The following is a 17,898-nucleotide window of genomic DNA, read 5'->3' as shown; positions in this document are numbered from 1 at the left end:
TGCATTGTACTTCCTTCGCAGCTGTGTCCACATAGTCTGTCCCCTCTTATCTCAGTTCTTCCTTAAAGCCCATTGCTGAATCCTCAAAGATTAAAGGAAATTTGTCAGGATAGTAGAGGAAAACACTTCAGATATGAGGAAAGGTGTACACTGACAAAGGCGTAAACAGTAACACAACTTCTGGAAACTGTGAACGATGTTGCAGTTGAATCTTAGGGTGCTGTTCAAAGGTACTCTTAGGAGGTAGACAACAGAGTACATCACGACGAGATATGTCTGTCCAGTATTTGTTTGTTTTGTTCTGTTTCTGACTGTGTTTTCATTGAAGTTGGGTGAATGAATTTGTGAATGGATTTTGACATGTTTATATGCCTTCAGCTTTGTGACATTTGTTATTTCCCAAATGGTTTGTTGAAGTTTTAGGTAATCACAAGTATTTTTTAAGTCAATGTTCAGTGAAAGATTAAGCTTAATTTAAAGTCTCAATTGATAACATGTTATTTTGTTTCCATAGAGATTATAGTTTTTATCTAAATGTCCTGAGTAGTTCATTTTATCTAATATATAGATTTATCCACAGAACTACATTTAAGCATGAAATCAGAGAAAGAGCAAGTGGGGCTTGATGGAAGTGAAAAGAACCACTGTCATGTATGTGAAAATTTACTTTTAAATTTCTAGAATAATGTCGTTTTTAATGCATCAATAACGTAACATGGCCCATTGAAATTAACTTTCAAGCTAGCTTTTTAAGAGTCACTAGGTCATAATTGAATATTATTTTCATCACATTTGAACTGCTTACAAAACTTTAAATATGGTTAGAATCTATAGTTACTTGTAAGTCAATTTTATTCTTGGAACTGAGGCAAAAGAAAAAAAAAAAAGTCCTGAATATTGTTTTCTTCCTCGTTGTTTTAACTTCCTTACATGATAAAGAAGGTACCATCAATTATTGAATCAGACAATTAAACAGTTGAAATTATGAACACAGTGCAAATGCTGACCACTGAGTCGGACTCGTGTGAAAGGACTCATCATTCTCAGTGGTTCAAAATTTGGAGTTTTGTATGGCTGCTCACTAAGGCCGAGGTGAGAGATGGACTCTGCCTTGGGACCTCTGTGTAATTGACTTCCGAGTCTACATTGAGGTAGAGGATGGGGTCATGAAATCAACTCACCTGCCTATTAAGAGAACCACATCCTGCACGATGAGACCTTCTGTTGTTAGGGTACAAGCACTTTCTAGTTTTTCATTTTGGTGTAGGAAATTGGTCAGTGTTACTCATTGCTTTTATCTGCTCACCTCAGTGGGTATGAGAATCAATTGGAACTGAATGCAACAGGTAACTCTATGAATGCATAACCCTTTCATAGTATATAATCTGAATAAAAATTTAGAAATTGGCTTCTCTTTCTGCTTCATGTAAATGTTTTTGTGTCCTAATAGTTTAAAGTTTGCCTCTTCTCCAGCTATTAATCTTTAAAAATGTTGTTAGGTTCACGGTAGGTACTCACTAATTAAGATATGGTGGGGTGACATATTTTAAGGGAGGAAGCCTCTATAACATTTAGCAATCATCTACTAATTCATTTTTGGGTGGATTTAACATCTAACGAATTGTTTAGTTCAAACAGGGACAAAATTCGATTGGTGGGTTCATGTTTTTCTCTTAATTTAGACTGAGGCACTTTATCTGCCACTTCCTAGTTGTAGTCCAGTAATTTGGGAGTAAGTAAACATCGATTAAGAAGTTTAACACTTAAATTTTAATTACGTTCTAATTTTTCTTTGTTCATACACGATGCGCTAGGTGGCAGTAGAGCAACGTGACACTCAGAGGAGACGTTCTCCAGGGCACAATGACAGAATATTACAAGATGCAATTCTGACTAATGACCTTTGCAAACAAAAGGAGAAAGAAATAGATTTTAAGAAAATGAATTCTTTATACTCTGGTTTCTCTCCAAATCGTATAAATCTTTCGCCTTTTACTAAAGATTTCCGTGGAAAGAAAAAGAACTCTGAGGTATTTTGTTTAGTCATTTTCAAACACATGTGTAATTGTGTGTGTATATATTTAAAAACCAACACTGTACATATGGGAAATATTGAGGATTTTGAAAGCATATGTATGTGTGTATGTGTTTGTGAGTCTGTGTGCATCTCTGTGTGCATGTGTGAAAGTGTGTGTGTGTGTGTGTGTGTGTTTTATGCGGAGTGACGTTTTTGGTCCATTGCAGTAAATGATATTCTTGATTCAAATCCGTCTATGTCCAACAGACAAGTGGTGACATTCACAGTGGCCTCATCCATAGTGAAGGCTTTAACACTTTTTGCAGGAATCTATGAGCTTTCTATAATCTCAAAACGATTGCTACTATCAACAGATGTTCCAGTTTTCGGCAGTGATTTCATCCCCTTGCTGTATCAATAGAGAGGTTAGTTTTCATTTCCATTGAGGCTAATGTACAGCCAGGTCAGACCATATTTTACATTCATTCTCCTCCTTTTGAGAAAAGGAACAATTTGCTCCAAGTAGTATCCTATTTCAGTACAATGAACTTTTGAAGAAGATTGTATGCCATGGTGTGTGTGTGTGTGTGTGTGTGTGTGTGTGTGTGTGTGTGTGTGTATATGTGTGTGTGATATATATATATATATATGTGTGTGTGTGTGTGTGTGTGTATATATATACCAAGTGATAATTTACTGATGAGTATTTTATTCCTAGTCAAATAGGTCAGTGTATTTTCCCATTTTATAATTATGGCTACTTTAAACATTATAAAGAGGAAATAAAATTACTGCAGCAGCAAATATTCTCATGAATTTCTAAGGCCTCTTCAATTTATATATTTACACTAGAGGAATCGCTGTGGTTTGGTGTGAGAGCACTATTGTAGAGTCAGAAGTCCTGGGGAAAACCCTAAACTCACTGATCTTTTCAATTTCTCTGTTTTAGATTGTGATAACAAACGAGAAGAGCTTAGTGCAATGCCTAGATTTATCAGCTATTAGTAGATGTAATTTTCATAACTGACTATGAAAATACTGGAAAATTAGAATATCTATGGAATATATCAGAAAAAAGAATTTTAGGAAATTTAATCTGTCTGAATATAGGCAGAGTTAATACTCTTACTCTGGATGTGCTGTATTTTCCGACTGGAAACTCTTTTTTAAAGTGAGATTTCTTAATCATTTATGCCTTCTCATTTTGTATCTTTTCCAAATCAGAGACTCTTAAAATTCTCTTATGATTTTAAAATTCTGTTTTCCACTCTCATGGATTCAGCCTCTTGTACTAAATTTTTGAACTTTGGAGAATTTATGCTTGTACAAAGTTGGAGGTTTGGGATATCCATTTATTTCAATCAGTGGGATATCCATTTATTGCAACCTTTCATTATATAAACATATAGGTTCTTCTTTAATTTCAGAGGATATCACAATACGTCATTTAACTGAGGGCTAGTTACAAGTCTTTTTTTCTTTTACCTAGGTTTCTGAGAGTCATGAAAAACAAAAAGATCTGTTGCATGAAATTGCCATACTAAGACTGGAAACAGATAGGGTTAAAAATGCGTATCAGGAAATGGAAAAAAAGTATTTTGAGGACATTGCAATTGTAAAAGAAAAGAATGACCATCTTCAAAAGACAATAAAACTCTATGAGGAAACACTAATGAAAACAATATTTCAATGTAATGGACAGCTGGATGTTCTGACAGCTGAGAATAAAAGACTAACCTCTGAAACGCGGAGTGGAAAACGAAACAGAGAAAGACTGCAAACAGAAGTTGAATCCTGCCATTCTAGACTGGCTACCGCTATCCACGGTCTTGAGCAAAGTCGGAAATCTAAAAGAGGTGTACAGCTTGCTTTCCAGAGAGCAAGAGAGGAATGGTTTGTTTTACGGGACAAAGTGAATTTTGATGTGTCTAGCCTAAAAGATAACAATGAGATTCTTTCTCAACAACTTTCTAAAGCTGAAAGTAAATTCAGTAGTCTAGAAACTAAGTGCCATCACACAGGAGTTGCTCTTAGAGAAACGACTTTGGTTTTAGAACGTGTTCACAGAGACCTAAGCCAAACACAGTGTCAAAAAAAGGAAATTGAACACATGTATCAAAGTGATCGAGAAAAAGTGAACACATACATTGGAAAGCTGGAATCCCTAGAGGAGAGGTGTTCTCACCTACAAAGTGAAAATACATTGCTTCGACAGCAACGGGATGATGCTCGCAACAAAAGTCACAATGAAAAGCGAGTAATTAGTATCCAAGACCAGTTTCAGATTATCATAAAAATATTTCACCTCAAACTGAGAAACTAGATTGTATGCTGGAGGAGAGAAATAAGGTGTTACTCAATGAATGGACTCACTTAAATGAAAGACTGTGTCATCATGAAAACATGAAAGCAGAAAGAGAAGTAAGTATCCAGAAAGAAACATAGTTTTCAAATTACCTGAAACAAAATTCAATGTTCAGATATTTGATGATGGTGAAATGTTAAATGTAGGTGAATATTAAAAATATATAGACTACAAATATATAGCCCCCGCTCAGGGCAATCGAGGGGGTCGCAGGGTCCTCTCAGTCCCCTCCGGCCCTAGGGACATGCAACCCAGGCCCTGGCCCTGGCCGGCCCCACCCACTGGCCCAAAGCCAGGGAAAGCCACCCCTGCCACCAGGGTACAGCAGCTCCAGTCTACAGCCACTCTTCGTCACAAGACTTTAGTTGTGGCCCTCACCCCTAGTCAGCGACCGGAGACCTGCCCGATCTCCAGTCCCTTCACTGGTTACACGTCACCTCTCCTGACCCCGGGAGGTGAGAGAGAGGATGAGAGAAGGCCAGAGACGGAGCAAGAGAGAGGCGGAGAGAGACAGATGGGGACTGTGGAGACAGACTCGCAGAGAGCACTCTCCAGGCTCTGGGCCTCGCGTGGAGGGGTGCTGCTTGGGGGCTGCATGGTCATCAGCTGTGACCGCTTGGCCATCAGCTGTTGCCAGTTGGCCATTGGCCACCGGAGGAGCTGCGGTGCCGAAGCTAGGAAGCGCGGATACTGGACGGCAAATTGCAGAGGGGCGCGGATTGCACTTGGCCGGCTTGGTGGGTCGGTAGGTTGGTGGGTCTGTTGGTTGGCAGAGAATCGGCCGGCAGGTTGGGGATCGGGCGGCTCCGGCTTGCCGTGTCTCAAAGCAAGCCCCCCGTGAGAAATCGTGCTATGAGCCCCCTATCCGTGGCTGCTTTGGTGTTCCTTCTTGGCCTCGCCATATCCTGCGTTCTTGTGCGGGCAGAGGGACTAGAGTCCCCGCAGGACAGGGACCGACAGACAGAACGGGAGGAGGAGTAAGAGGGAGCGAGATCGAAATATACACCTATATGTACCTGTATGTACCTAGACATACAGAGAGACATGGACAGAGACAGAGAAAGAGGGGGCTGGCACGCGGGGAGAGAGCTCCTGAGCTAGAGCCAGAGCCCCCCAGGCACGTCACGGAGCCAGAGAGACATGGGGTGGGGGAGGGGGGAGGGACGCACAAGCGGGCACACGGACTGGGACAGACGCACTGAGGCTGTTTTGAAGTGCCAGCTTCTCAACTGAAGTGTGGTCATGCCCGGGACTGGGCTCCACTAAGTAGGCAGTGCCCGGGCGTTGGCAGTCAACCTTGAAGCCCCCGGGCCAGGCCGGAGGGCCAGTGGGCTCAGAGCACAGCCCTGGGACCCCCCCGCAGGAGGAGAGTGGCAGCACACAGGCACCCTGGTTGTGAGGGTTGTGTGCCTGCACTTCCCCTTGTGGTGGTCTCTCCTGGAGTCCGAGGGCCTGCGGTGGGTTGAGGTGCTGCTCCCTCGGTCCCCTGGTTTACCCGGCTCTTTGTGTCCTATGTGTTGGGGCTACAGCGAACGGCGGAAAGGGAGGGCTGCTGGCTCTTGTGGGCAACGGAAGGGAGCACGTGGGGGTGTGGGGAGAGGTGCCTCCTGGCAGAGACACAGGCTCGGCTAACTGCTGCTGGCTGACGGCCTGCCTCAGTGAGGAGGACTAAGAAGAGGATGTGGGGGGGAGCCCTGGCCGACGGCCTGGTGTGCGGCCGGGGCTGCCAGCTTGTCGTGCCGGGGGGCTGACGGGCCCCTGGTCAGGGGGACCTTCGGCTGGCTGGGCGGCTGCAGAGGGGCAAGGGGCGGCCGGGTTTTGGAGGGAGCCACGCCAGGGCGGCGGCGCAAAAGGAGAGGCAAGCAAAAGCCTACAGGTATTCCCAGGCGGTCTCCCATCAAAGTACTAACCGGGTCCGACCCTGCTTAGCTTCCAAGATTAGGCGCGTTCATGGTGGTATGGCCGTAGACGCTGGGACCCGGCTCCCGCGCCCCAAGAGCCTGCTCCCGGCCTGTCTCGTGAGCGCCCGCCATGCAGATGAGCCGCTCCGGTGGCGAGCATCGACCCGCGGGCCGGCTCTGCCAGCACCGCGTCCCCCCCCAGTCCGGCTCCCCGCCTCTTCCTAATGCCCCTGGCGTGGGCGACGGGCTACTCCTGGCGACAGCGAGGCCCCTTCGCGCCACCCGAGGCTCCATGGGACACTGCCACTTCCCTGATGGTGCCAGAAGTCGTGGAACTCTGGCGATGGTGGCTGCGGGGTTCTGGGGCGGGGGCGGGGGAGATGGCGGTGCTGGAGGCGGGGAGAGCAGAGGAGGGAATTGAGGGAGTACGGATATGGCGGCGGCGGCGGGGGCGGGGGTGGGGGAGAGGGCAGCACTGGTGGCGGAGATGGGGAGCGCGGTGCTGGCGGCCGAGGTGGGGAGAGCACAGGAGGGAGTTTGAGGGAGTTTGGCGGTGGCAGCGGCGGGGGCGGCGCTGGCGGGGGGTGTGGGGAGCCCGGTGGTGGCGGTGGCTTTGGCGCAGGCGGCGGTGGCGGCGACCGCGCGTCGGCGAAGGATTCACGATGACGGCCTGCGGGACCGAAGAGGACTGAGAGGAGGGTGTGGGGGGGAGCCCTGGCCCACGGGCCTGGTGTGCGGCCGGGACTGCCAGGTTGTAGTGCCGGGCGGCTGACCCTCTGCTGGTCAGGGGGACCTGCGGCTGGCTGGGAGGCTGCAGAGGGGCAAGGGGCGGCAGGGGTTCGGAGGGAGCCACGCCGGAGCGGCGATGCAAAAGGAGACGCTAGCAAAAGCCAACAGGTATTCCCAGGCGGTCTCCCATCCAAGTACTAACCAGGACAGACCCTGCTTAGCTTCCGAGATCAGACGAGATCTGCTGCGTTCAGGGTGGTATGGCCTTAGGCACTGGGACCCGGCTACCGGCACTCCAAGAGCCTGCTCCCGACTTGCCTCCTGAGCGCACGCGCCATGCTGCTGGGCCGCTCGGGTGGCGAGCATGTCTGCCCGAGTGCCTCCCGCCCGCTCCCCGCCTCCTCCGGTCGCCGCTGGTGTGGGCGACGGGCTACTCCTGGCCCGCAGCGAGGCCCCTTCGCGCCCCCCAGTGGCTCCACAGGCCTCTGTCACTTCCCTGACTGTGACATATGTCTGGGCGCCCTGGCATCCTGGGACTCCCCACGCCCGGAATGGCTTTTACCACGCCCCCCTACCCCAACCACTCTCATCTCCCCCCCCAGCCCCACAAACGCACACCCCCCTTGCTGCTGTGCTGTCCCCACCACTCAGGGCCACCGAGGGGGTCGCAGGGTCCTCTCAGTCCCCTCCACCCTAGGGACGTGCAACCCAGGCCCTGGCCCTGGCCGGCCCCACCCACTGGCCCAAAGCCAGGGAGAGCCACCCGCGACCAGGGGGCAGCACCTCCAGACTGCCGCCACCCTTCGTCACACAGCCTTCTGTCTGGGCCCTCGCCCCTCATCAGCGACCGGCGACCCGCCCGATCACTGGTCACTTCACTGGCTACACATCACCTCTCCTGACCCAGGGTGTTGAGAGAGAGGATGAGAGAAGGCCAGAGACGGAGCAAGAGGTAGGCGGAGAGGGACAGACGGGCACTGTGGGGACAGACTTGCAGAGAGCACTTTCCAGGCTCTGGGCCTCGCGTGGAGGGGTGCTGCGTGGGGGCTGCACGGACATCAGCTGTTACCGCTTGGCCATCAGCTGTTGCCAGTTGGCCATTGGCCACCGGCAGAGCTGCGGTGGCCAAGCTAGGAAGCGTGGATGGTGGATTGCAAATTGCAGAGGGGCGCGGACTGCAGTGGGCCGGCTTGGTGGGTCTGTTGGTTGGCAGAGAATCGGCCGGCAGGTTGGGGATCGGGCGGCTCCGGCTTGCCGTGTCTCCAAGCCAGCCGCCCGTGAGACATGGTGCTATGAGCCCCCTATCCGTGGCTCTGTTGGTGTTCCTTCTTGGCCTCGCCAAATCCTGGGTTCTTGTGCGGGCAGAGGGACTAGAGTCCCCGCAGGACTGGGATCGACAGACAGAACGGGGGGACAGGGGGACCGGGGGACGGGAGGACCGGGGGACAGGGGACCGGGAGACGGGTGTAAGGGGGGGGGACAGGGAGAACGGTGGGACTGTAGGAACCCGGGGCGGGGGTACCGGGGGACGGGGTACCAGGAGATGGGGGAAGGGGGGCAGGGGGACAGGGAGACCGTTGGAACTGGGAGAACCGGGGGACGGGGGGTCTGGGAGACGGGGGCATGTGGGACGGGGGGAAGGGGTGACCGGAAGATGGGGGGACGGGAGTACGAGAGGGCCGGGGGGACGGGGGGACTGGGGGATGGGGGGACAAGGGGACCGGGGGACCCGGGGGACAGGGGGACTGGGTACTGGGAGACAGTGGGACCAGGGGTCGGGGGGAACGGGAGACGGGGGGACACGGTACCAGGGGAAAGGGAGACCGGGGAATTGGGGGACAGGGAGACTGGGGGACTGGGGGACTGGGGGAATGAGAGGACGGTGGGACTGCCGGACGGTGGGACGGAGGGACCAGGAGACCGGTGGATGGGGGGACAGGGATACGAGGGTACTGGGGGACGAGGGACATGGGGAGGGGGGGACCGGGAAACGGAGGAACGGGGGACCGTGAGACGGGGGGACCGGGAGATGGGGGACCTGGGGCCGGGGGGACGGGGAGACGTCGGGACCGGGGGCCGAGGGACGGGGCGACGGGGGGACCGGGAGACGGAGGGACAGGGGGACTGGAGGGACGGGGGGACCGGGGGACGGGGGGACCGGAGGACTGGGGGACCGGGGCAACAGAGACGGGGGGACTGGGGGAACGGCGGATGGGGGGACCAGGGGACCCGCGGACCGGGGGACCGGAGTTTGGGGGGACCGGGGGATAGTGGACCGGGCGATGGGGTGACGAGGGGCATGAGTGGACTGGAGGGACGGGGGTACCAGTGGACCGGGAGATGGGGGGACCGGGGGACCGGGGAACGGGGGTTGGGGGACTGGGGAATGAGGGGACCGGGAGACGCGGACCGGGGGACGGGGGGACCGGGGGACCGGGGGTTGCGGGACTGGGGGATGAGGAGACCGGGAGATGGGGTACCGGGGAACGGGGCGACTAGGAGACGTGGGACCGCGAGACGGGGGACCGGGGACGGGGTGAACGGGAGATGGGACAACGGGAGACGGGAGACTGTGGGATGGGAGGACCGGAAGACGGGGCGAACGGGGAACTGGGGGATCGGTAGACGGGGGCCAGGGCGATGGGGGAACCGGGGGACTGGGGGACCGGGGGACCAGGGACCGGGGGTTTTGGGTCCAGGGGATGAGGGGACCGGGAGACGGGGAACCGGGGGACCGGGCGACCGGGAGACGGGGGATCGGGAGTCGGGGGGATGGGTGTGCGGCCGGACCGGGAGACAGAGGGACAGGGAGATGGGGGGACCGGGGGACCGGGGGAAGGGGGTAACACTGGACGGAGGACCGGGGGACCGGAAGACCGGGCGACCGGGAGACAGGGGACCGGGAGACTGGGGACCGGGACACGGGGAGACCGGGGAACGGGGGGACCGGTAGAAGGGCGCCTGGGCGCCGGGGGAAACGGGGGACCGGGGGACCAGGAGACGGGGGACCGGGGAACGGGAGACCGGGGATATGGGGGGACGGCGGTACCAGGCGAAGGAGGGACGGGGGGACGGGTAGACGTTGGGACTGGGGGACCGGGGGACAGGTGGACCGCGAGACGGAGGACCGGGAGACGGGGGAACGGGGGTCGGGGGACCCGGGGAGGGGGGGACCGGGAGACGAGGGAATGGGGGACGGGTGGACCAGGGGCGTGGGGGGACTGGGGGGACGGGGGAGCGGGGAACGCGGGATGGGGCACTGGGGGGAACGGGGGCACCGGGGGACGGGTGGACTGGGAGAGGGTTGATGGGGGTACGGGGGAACAGGGGGATCAGGGTACGGGGGGAACAGGGGACGGGGGTGGACCGGAATAGGGGGGATGGTGGAACGTGGGGACGGGGGACCCGGGAGACGGGGGACAGGAAGACGGGGAACCGGGGGAACGGAGACAGGGGTGACGGGGAGACGGGGGTACCGGGGGACGGGGGTACTGCGTGGGGCTGCACTGACATCAGCTGTTACCGCTTGGCCTTCAGCTGTTGCCAGTTGGCCATTGGACACCGGCAGAGCTGCGGTGGCCAAGCTAGGAAGCGCGGATGGTGGACTGCAAATTGCAGAGGGGCGCGGACTGCAGTGGGCCGGCTTGGTGGGTCTGTTGGTTGGCAGAGAATCGGCCGGCAGGTGGGGGATCGGGCGGCTCCGGCTTGCCGTGTCTCCAAGCCAGCCGCCCGTGAGACATGGTGCTATGAGCCCCCTATCCGTGGCTCTGTGGGTGTTCCTTCTTGGCCTCGCCAAATCCTGCGTTCTTGTGCGGGCAGAGGGACTAGAGTCCCCGCAGGACAGGGACAGACAGACAGAACGGGAGGAGGAGTAAGAGGGAGCGAGATGGAAATATACACGTATATGTACATGTATGTGTCTAGACATACAGAGAGACATGGACAGAGACAGAGAAAGAGGGGGCTGGCACGCGGGGAGAGAGCTCCTGAGCCAGAGCCAGAACCCAACAGGCACGTCACAGAGCCAGACAGACATGGGGTGGGGGAGGGTGGGAGGGACGCACATTCGGGCACACGGACTGGGACAGACGCACTGAGGCTGTGTTGAAGTGGTGGCTTCTCCACCGGAGTGTGGTCGTGCCCGGGGCTGGGCTCCGCCAAGGAGGCATTGCCCTGGCGTTGGCAGTCACCATTGAAGCCCCCGGGGCGGGCCGCCAGGGTCTCCGGAGGGCCAGTGGGCTCTGAGCCCCGCCCAGGGACCCGCCCGCGGGAGGAGAGTGGCAGCCCCCAGGCACCCTGGTTGTGAGGATTGTGTGCCTGCGTGCCTGCTCTTCCCTTGTGGCGGTCTCCCCTGGAGTCGATGGCGCGTGGTGTGTTGGGGTGCTGCTCCCGCCGTCCCCTGGTTTGTCCCGGCTCTTTGTGCCCTTTGTGTCGGGGACACCGTGGCCGGCGGGAAGGGAGGGCTCCTGGCTCTTGTGGGAGACGGGAGGGGACGCGCGGGGGTGTGGGGAGAGGTGCCTGCCCGCGGAGACAGAAGACTCCGGTGGGGCGGGGCGGGTGGGCGTCCCGTTTGCCCGAGGACACGCCGAAACTGTGTCTCGGGGCCCAGGGGCAGGCGCAGGGATGGGCGTCCCCTGGGCTCGGGCCGAGGTGCAAAGGACCGGCACGTCCTGGGATGGAGAGAGCCTGGTGGAAGCCTGCGCCGGCAGGCAGCCCTGGGCTTGGGCGTTGGGGGTTGCGGCGGCGGCAGGGTCGGGGAGCGAGAGGGAGCCCTGCGATGGCGGTGGCGGCGGCGGCGACCTAGACGCGGCTGACTGCTGCAGGCTGACGGCCTGCCTCGGCGAAGAGCACTAAGAAGAGGGAGAGGGGGGGGAGCCCTGGCCGACAGGCCTGGTGTGCGGCCGGGGATGCGAGCTTGTAGTGCTGGGCGGCTGTCCCTCCTCTGGCCAGGGGGACCTTCGGCTGGCTGGGCGGCTGCAGGGGTTGCAGAGGGGCGGCAGGGGTTCGGAGGGAGGCACGCCGGGGCGGCGGCGCAAAAGCAGAGGCGAGCAAAAGCCTACAGGTATACCCAGGCGGTCTCCCATCCAAGTACTAACCAGGCCCCTCCCTGCTTAGCTCCCGAGATCAGAGGAGATCGGGCGCGTTCAGGGTGGTATGGCCGTAGACGCTGGGACCCGGCACCCGCGCCCCAAGAGCCTGCTCCCGGCCTGTCTCGTGAGCGCCCGGCATGCAGATGAGCCGCTCCGGTGGCGAGCATCGACCCGCGGGCCGGCTCTGCCAGCACCGCGTCCGCCCCCAGTCCGGCTCCCCGCCTCTTCCGAATGCCCCTGGCGTGGGCGGCGGGCTACTCCTGGCCGGCAGCGAGGCCCCTTCGCGCCACCCGAGGCTCCATGGGACACTGCCACTTCCCTGATGGTGCCAGAAGTCGTGGAACTCTGGCATCCTGGGACTCCCCGCACCCAGACCGGCATACAACCCGCCCCCCTACCGCCACCAGGTTTACCCCCAACCGCAGCCCCAAGGCTGGTGGAGGCCTGCACCAGCAGGCAACCCTGGGCCTGGGAGTTGTGGGAGGACCCCGCGGCGGCGGCGGGGGCGGAGGCAGGGGAGGGTGGCGAGGTAGGCGATGGCAACCGCGTGGATGGCGCCAGGGCGGCGATGGCGGCGGCGACAATGGGGGCTTTGACGGTGGGCGCTGGGACACGGGGGCCGATGGCGGCGGCGGTGGCGGCGGGGGCTGGGGAGGGCGTGAGGGCGGTGCTGGCGGCGGAGGCCGGGAGAGCAGAGGCGGGAGACTGAGGGAGTATGGCGATGGTGGCTGCGGGGGTCTAGGGCGGGGGCGGGGGAGATGGAGGTGCTGGAGGCGGGGAGAGCGGAGGAGGGAATTGTGGGAGTACGGATATGGCGGCGGCGGGGTCGGGGTGGGGGAGAGGGCAGCACTGGTGGCGGAGATGGGGAGCGCGGTGCTGGTGGCCGAGGTGGGGAGAGCACAGGAGGGAGTTTGAGGGAGTTTGGCCGTGGCGGCGGCGGGGGCGGGGACAGGGGCGGGGGCGAGGGCAGCGCTGGCGGGGGGTGTGGGGAGCCCGGTTGTGGCGGTGGCTTTGGCGCAGGCGGCGGTGGCGGCGACCGCGCGTCGGCGAAGGATTCGCGATGACGGCCTGCGGGACCGAAGAGGACTGAGAGGAGGGTGTGCGGGGGAGCCCTGGCACAGGGGCCTGGTGTGCGGCCGGGGCTGCCAGCTTGTAGTGCCGGGCGGCTGACCCTCTGCTGGTCAGGGGGACCTGCGGCTGGCTGGGAGGCTGCAGAGGGGCAAGGGGCGGCAGGGGTTCGGAGGGAGCCACGCCGGAGCGGCGATGCAAAAGGAGACGCTAGCAAAAGCCAACAGGTATTCCCAGGCGGTCTCCCATCCAAGTACTAACCAGGACAGACCCTGCTTAGCTTCCGAGATCAGACGAGATCTGCTGCGTTCAGGGTGGTATGGCCTTAGGCACTGGGACCCGGCTACCGGCACTCCAAGAGCCTGCTCCCGACTTGCCTCCTGAGCGCACGCGCCATGCTGCTGGGCCGCTCGGGTGGCGAGCATGTCTGCCCGAGTGCCTCCCGCCCGCTCCCCGCCTCCTCCGGTCGCCGCTGGTGTGGGCGACGGGATACTCCTGGCCCGCAGCGAGGCCCCTTCGCGCCCCCCAGTGGCTCCACAGGCCTCTGTCACTTCCCTGACTGTGACATATGTCTGGGCGCCCTGGCATCCTGGGACTCCCCACGCCCGGAATGGCTTTTACCACGCCCCCCTACCCCAACCCCTCTCATCCCCCCCCCAGCCCCACAAAAGCACAACCCCTTGCTGCTGTGCTGTCCCCCCACTCAGGGCCACCGAGGGGGTCGCAGGGTCCTCTCAGTCCCCTCCACCCTAGGGACGTGCAACCCAGGCCCTGGCCCTGGCCGGCCCCACCCACTGGCCCAAAGCCAGGGAGAGCCACCCGCCACCAGGGGGCAGCACCTCCAGACTGCCGCCACCCTTCGTCACACAGCCTTCTGTCTGGGCCCTCGCCCCTCATCAGCGACCGGCGTCCCGCCCGATCACTGGTCACTTCACTGGCTACACATCACCTCTCCTGACCCAGGGTGTTGAGAGAGAGGATGAGAGAAGGCCAGAGACGGAGCAAGAGGTAGGCGGAGAGGGACAGACGGGGACTGTGGGGACAGACTTGCAGAGAGCACTTTCCAGGCTCTGGGCCTCGCGTGGAGGGGTGCTGCGTGGGGGCTGCACGGACATCAGCTGTTACCGCTTGGCCATCAGCTGTTGCCAGTTGGACATTGGCCACCGGCAGAGCTGCGGTGGCCAAGCTAGGAAGCGCGGATGGTGGACTGCAAATTGCAGAGGGGCGCGGACTGAAGTGGGCCGGCTTGGTGGGTCTGTTGGTTGGCAGAGAATCGGCCGGCAGGTTGGGGATCGGGCGGCTCCGGCTTGCTGTGTCTCCAAGCCAGCCGCCCGTGAGACATGGTGCTATGAGCCCCCTATCCGTGGCTCTGTTGGTGTTCCTTCTTGGCCTCGCCAAATCCTGGGTTCTTGTGCGGGCAGAGGGACTAGAGTCCCCGCAGGACTGGGATCGACAGACAGAACGGGGGGACAGGGGGACCGGGGGACGGGAGGACCGGGGGACAGGGGACCGGGAGACGGGTGTAAGGGGGGGGGACAGGGAGAACGGTGGGACTGTAGGAACCCGGGGCGGGGGTACCGGGGGACGGGGTACCAGGAGATGGGGGAAGGGGGGCAGGGGGACAGGGAGACCGTTGGAACTGGGAGAACCGGGGGACGGGGGGTCTGGGAGACGGGGGCATGTGGGACGGGGGGAAGGGGTGACCGGAAGATGGGGGGACGGGAGTACGAGAGGGCCGGGGGGACGGGGGGACTGGGGGATGGGGGGACAAGGGGACCGGGGGACCCGGGGGACAGGGGGACTGGGTACTGGGAGACAGTGGGACCAGGGGTCGGGGGGAACGGGAGACGGGGGGACACGGTACCAGGGGAAAGGGAGACCGGGGAATTGGGGGACAGGGAGACTGGGGGACTGGGGGACTGGGGGAATGAGAGGACGGTGGGACTGCCGGACGGTGGGACGGAGGGACCAGGAGACCGGTGGATGGGGGGACAGGGATACGAGGGTACGGGGGGACGAGGGACATGGGGAGGGGGGGACCGGGAAACGGAGGAACGGGGGACCGTGAGACGGGGGGACCGGGAGATGGGGGACCTGGGGCCGGGGGGACGGGGAGACGTCGGGACCGGGGGCCGAGGGACGGGGCGACGGGGGGACCGGGAGACGGAGGGACAGGGGGACTGGAGGGACGGGGGGACCGGGGGACGGGGGGACCGGAGGACTGGGGGACCGGGGCAACAGAGACGGGGGGACTGGGGGAACGGCGGATGGGGGGACCAGGGGACCCGCGGACCGGGGGACCGGAGTTTGGGGGGACCGGGGGATAGTGGACCGGGCGATGGGGTGACGAGGGGCATGAGTGGACTGGAGGGACGGGGGTACCAGTGGACCGGGAGATGGGGGGACCGGGGGACCGGGGAACGGGGGTTGGGGGACTGGGGAATGAGGGGACCGGGAGACGCGGACCGGGGGACGGGGGGACCGGGGGACCGGGGGTTGCGGGACTGGGGGATGAGGAGACCGGGAGATGGGGTACCGGGGAACGGGGCGACTAGGAGACGTGGGACCGCGAGACGGGGGACCGGGGACGGGGTGACCGGGAGATGGGACAACGGGAGACGGGAGACTGTGGGATGGGAGGACCGGAAGACGGGGCGAACGGGGAACTGGGGGATCGGTAGACGGGGGCCAGGGCGATGGGGGAACCGGGGGACTGGGGGACCGGGGGACCAGGGACCGGGGGTTTTGGGTCCAGGGGATGAGGGGACCGGGAGACGGGGAACCGGGGGACCGGGCGACCGGGAGACGGGGGATCGGGAGTCGGGGGGATGGGTGTGCGGCCGGACCGGGAGACAGAGGGACAGGGAGATGGGGGGACCGGGGGACCGGGGGAAGGGGGTAACACTGGACGGAGGACCGGGGGACCGGAAGACCGGGCGACCGGGAGACAGGGGACCGGGAGACTGGGGACCGGGACACGGGGCGACCGGGGAACGGGGGGACCGGTAGAAGGGCGCCTGGGCGCCGGGGGAAACGGGGGACCGGGGGACCAGGAGACGGGGGACCGGGGAACGGGAGACCGGGGGTATGGGGGGACGGGGGTACCAGGCGAAGGAGGGACGGGGGGACGGGGAGACGTTGGGACTGGGGGACCGGGGGACAGGTGGACCGCGAGACGGAGGACCGGGAGACGGGGGAACGGGGGTCGGGGGACCCGGGGAGGGGGGGACCGGGAGACGAGGGAATGGGGGACGGGTGGACCAGGGGCGTGGGGGGACTGGGGGGACGGGGGAGCGGGGAACGCGGGATGGGGCACTGGGGGGAACGGGGGCACCGGGGGACGGGTGGACTGGGAGAGGGTTGATGGGGGTACGGGGGAACAGGGGGATCAGGGGACGGGGGGAACAGGGGACGGGGGGGGGGACCGGAATAGGGGGGATGGTGGAACGTGGGGACGGGGGACCCGGGAGACGGGGGACAGGAAGACGGGGAACCGGGGGAACGGAGACAGGGGTGACGGGGAGACGGGGGTACCGGGGGACGGGGGTACTGCGTGGGGCTGCACTGACATCAGCTGTTACCGCTTGGCCTTCAGCTGTTGCCAGTTGGCCATTGGACACCGGCAGAGCTGCGGTGGCCAAGCTAGGAAGCGCGGATGGTGGACTGCAAATTGCAGAGGGGCGCGGACTGCAGTGGGCCGGCTTGGTGGGTCTGTTGGTTGGCAGAGAATCGGCCGGCAGGTGGGGGATCGGGCGGCTCCGGCTTGCCGTGTCTCCAAGCCAGCCGCCCGTGAGACATGGTGCTATGAGCCCCCTATCCGTGGCTCTGTGGGTGTTCCTTCTTGGCCTCGCCAAATCCTGCGTTCTTGTGCGGGCAGAGGGACTAGAGTCCCCGCAGGACAGGGACAGACAGACAGAACGGGAGGAGGAGTAAGAGGGAGCGAGATGGAAATATACACGTATATGTACATGTATGTGTCTAGACATACAGAGAGACATGGACAGAGACAGAGAAAGAGGGGGCTGGCACGCGGGGAGAGAGCTCCTGAGCCAGAGCCAGAACCCAACAGGCACGTCACAGAGCCAGACAGACATGGGGTGGGGGAGGATGGGAGGGACGCACATTCGGGCACACGGACTGGGACAGACGCACTGAGGCTGTGTTGAAGTGGTGGCTTCTCCACCGGAGTGTGGTCGTGCCCGGGGCTGGGCTCCGCCAAGGAGGCATTGCCCTGGCGTTGGCAGTCACCATTGAAGCCCCCGGGGCGGGCCGCCAGGGTCTCCGGAGGGCCAGTGGGCTCTGAGCCCCGCCCAGGGACCCGCCCGCGGGAGGAGAGTGGCAGCCCCCAGGCACCCTGGTTGTGAGGATTGTGTGCCTGCGTGCCTGCTCTTCCCTTGTGGCGGTCTCCCCTGGAGTCGATGGCGCGTGGTGTGTTGGGGTGCTGCTCCCGCCGTCCCCTGGTTTGTCCCGGCTCTTTGTGCCCTTTGTGTCGGGGACACCGTGGCCGGCGGGAAGGGAGGGCTCCTGGCTCTTGTGGGAGACGGGAGGGGACGCGCGGGGGTGTGGGGAGAGGTGCCTGCCCGCGGAGACAGAAGACTCCGGTGGGGCGGGGCGGGTGGGCGTCCCGTTTGCCCGAGGACACGCCGAAACTGTGTCTCGGGGCCCAGGGGCAGGCGCAGGGATGGGCGTCCCCTGGGCTCGGGCCGAGGTGCAAAGGACCGGCACGTC

At 60.6% G+C, this 17,898-nt stretch overlaps 1 non-coding gene and 3 pseudogenes across 1 annotated transcript; 1 reads left to right on the top strand and 3 right to left on the bottom strand.

Moving 5' to 3' along the window:
- The first annotated feature begins 1,951 nt into the window (after positions 1-1,951).
- Positions 1,952-2,073, top strand: LOC148757069 (U5 spliceosomal RNA). Its single transcript, XR_016022673.1, has one exon. It is a non-coding gene; the product is annotated as a U5 spliceosomal RNA (small nuclear RNA).
- Positions 2,074-7,164: 5,091 nt separating this feature from the next.
- LOC148757068 (5S ribosomal RNA) lies at positions 7,165-7,284 on the bottom strand (annotated as a pseudogene).
- A 4,774-nt stretch (positions 7,285-12,058) lies between these two features.
- On the bottom strand, positions 12,059-12,178 carry LOC148757067 (5S ribosomal RNA; annotated as a pseudogene).
- Positions 12,179-13,381: 1,203 nt separating this feature from the next.
- LOC148757066 (5S ribosomal RNA) lies at positions 13,382-13,501 on the bottom strand (annotated as a pseudogene).
- Positions 13,502-17,898: the final 4,397 nt, after the last annotated feature.

Source organism: Rhinolophus sinicus, chromosome 10, assembly GCF_057876585.1.
Source record: "Rhinolophus sinicus isolate RSI-liver-muscle chromosome 10, RSI-T2T, whole genome shotgun sequence".
In the NCBI taxonomy this organism is placed as follows: domain Eukaryota; kingdom Metazoa; phylum Chordata; class Mammalia; order Chiroptera; family Rhinolophidae; genus Rhinolophus; species Rhinolophus sinicus.
The sequence above is the reverse complement of the archived record's forward strand: the minus strand, read 5'-3'. Positions and strand labels throughout refer to the sequence as shown.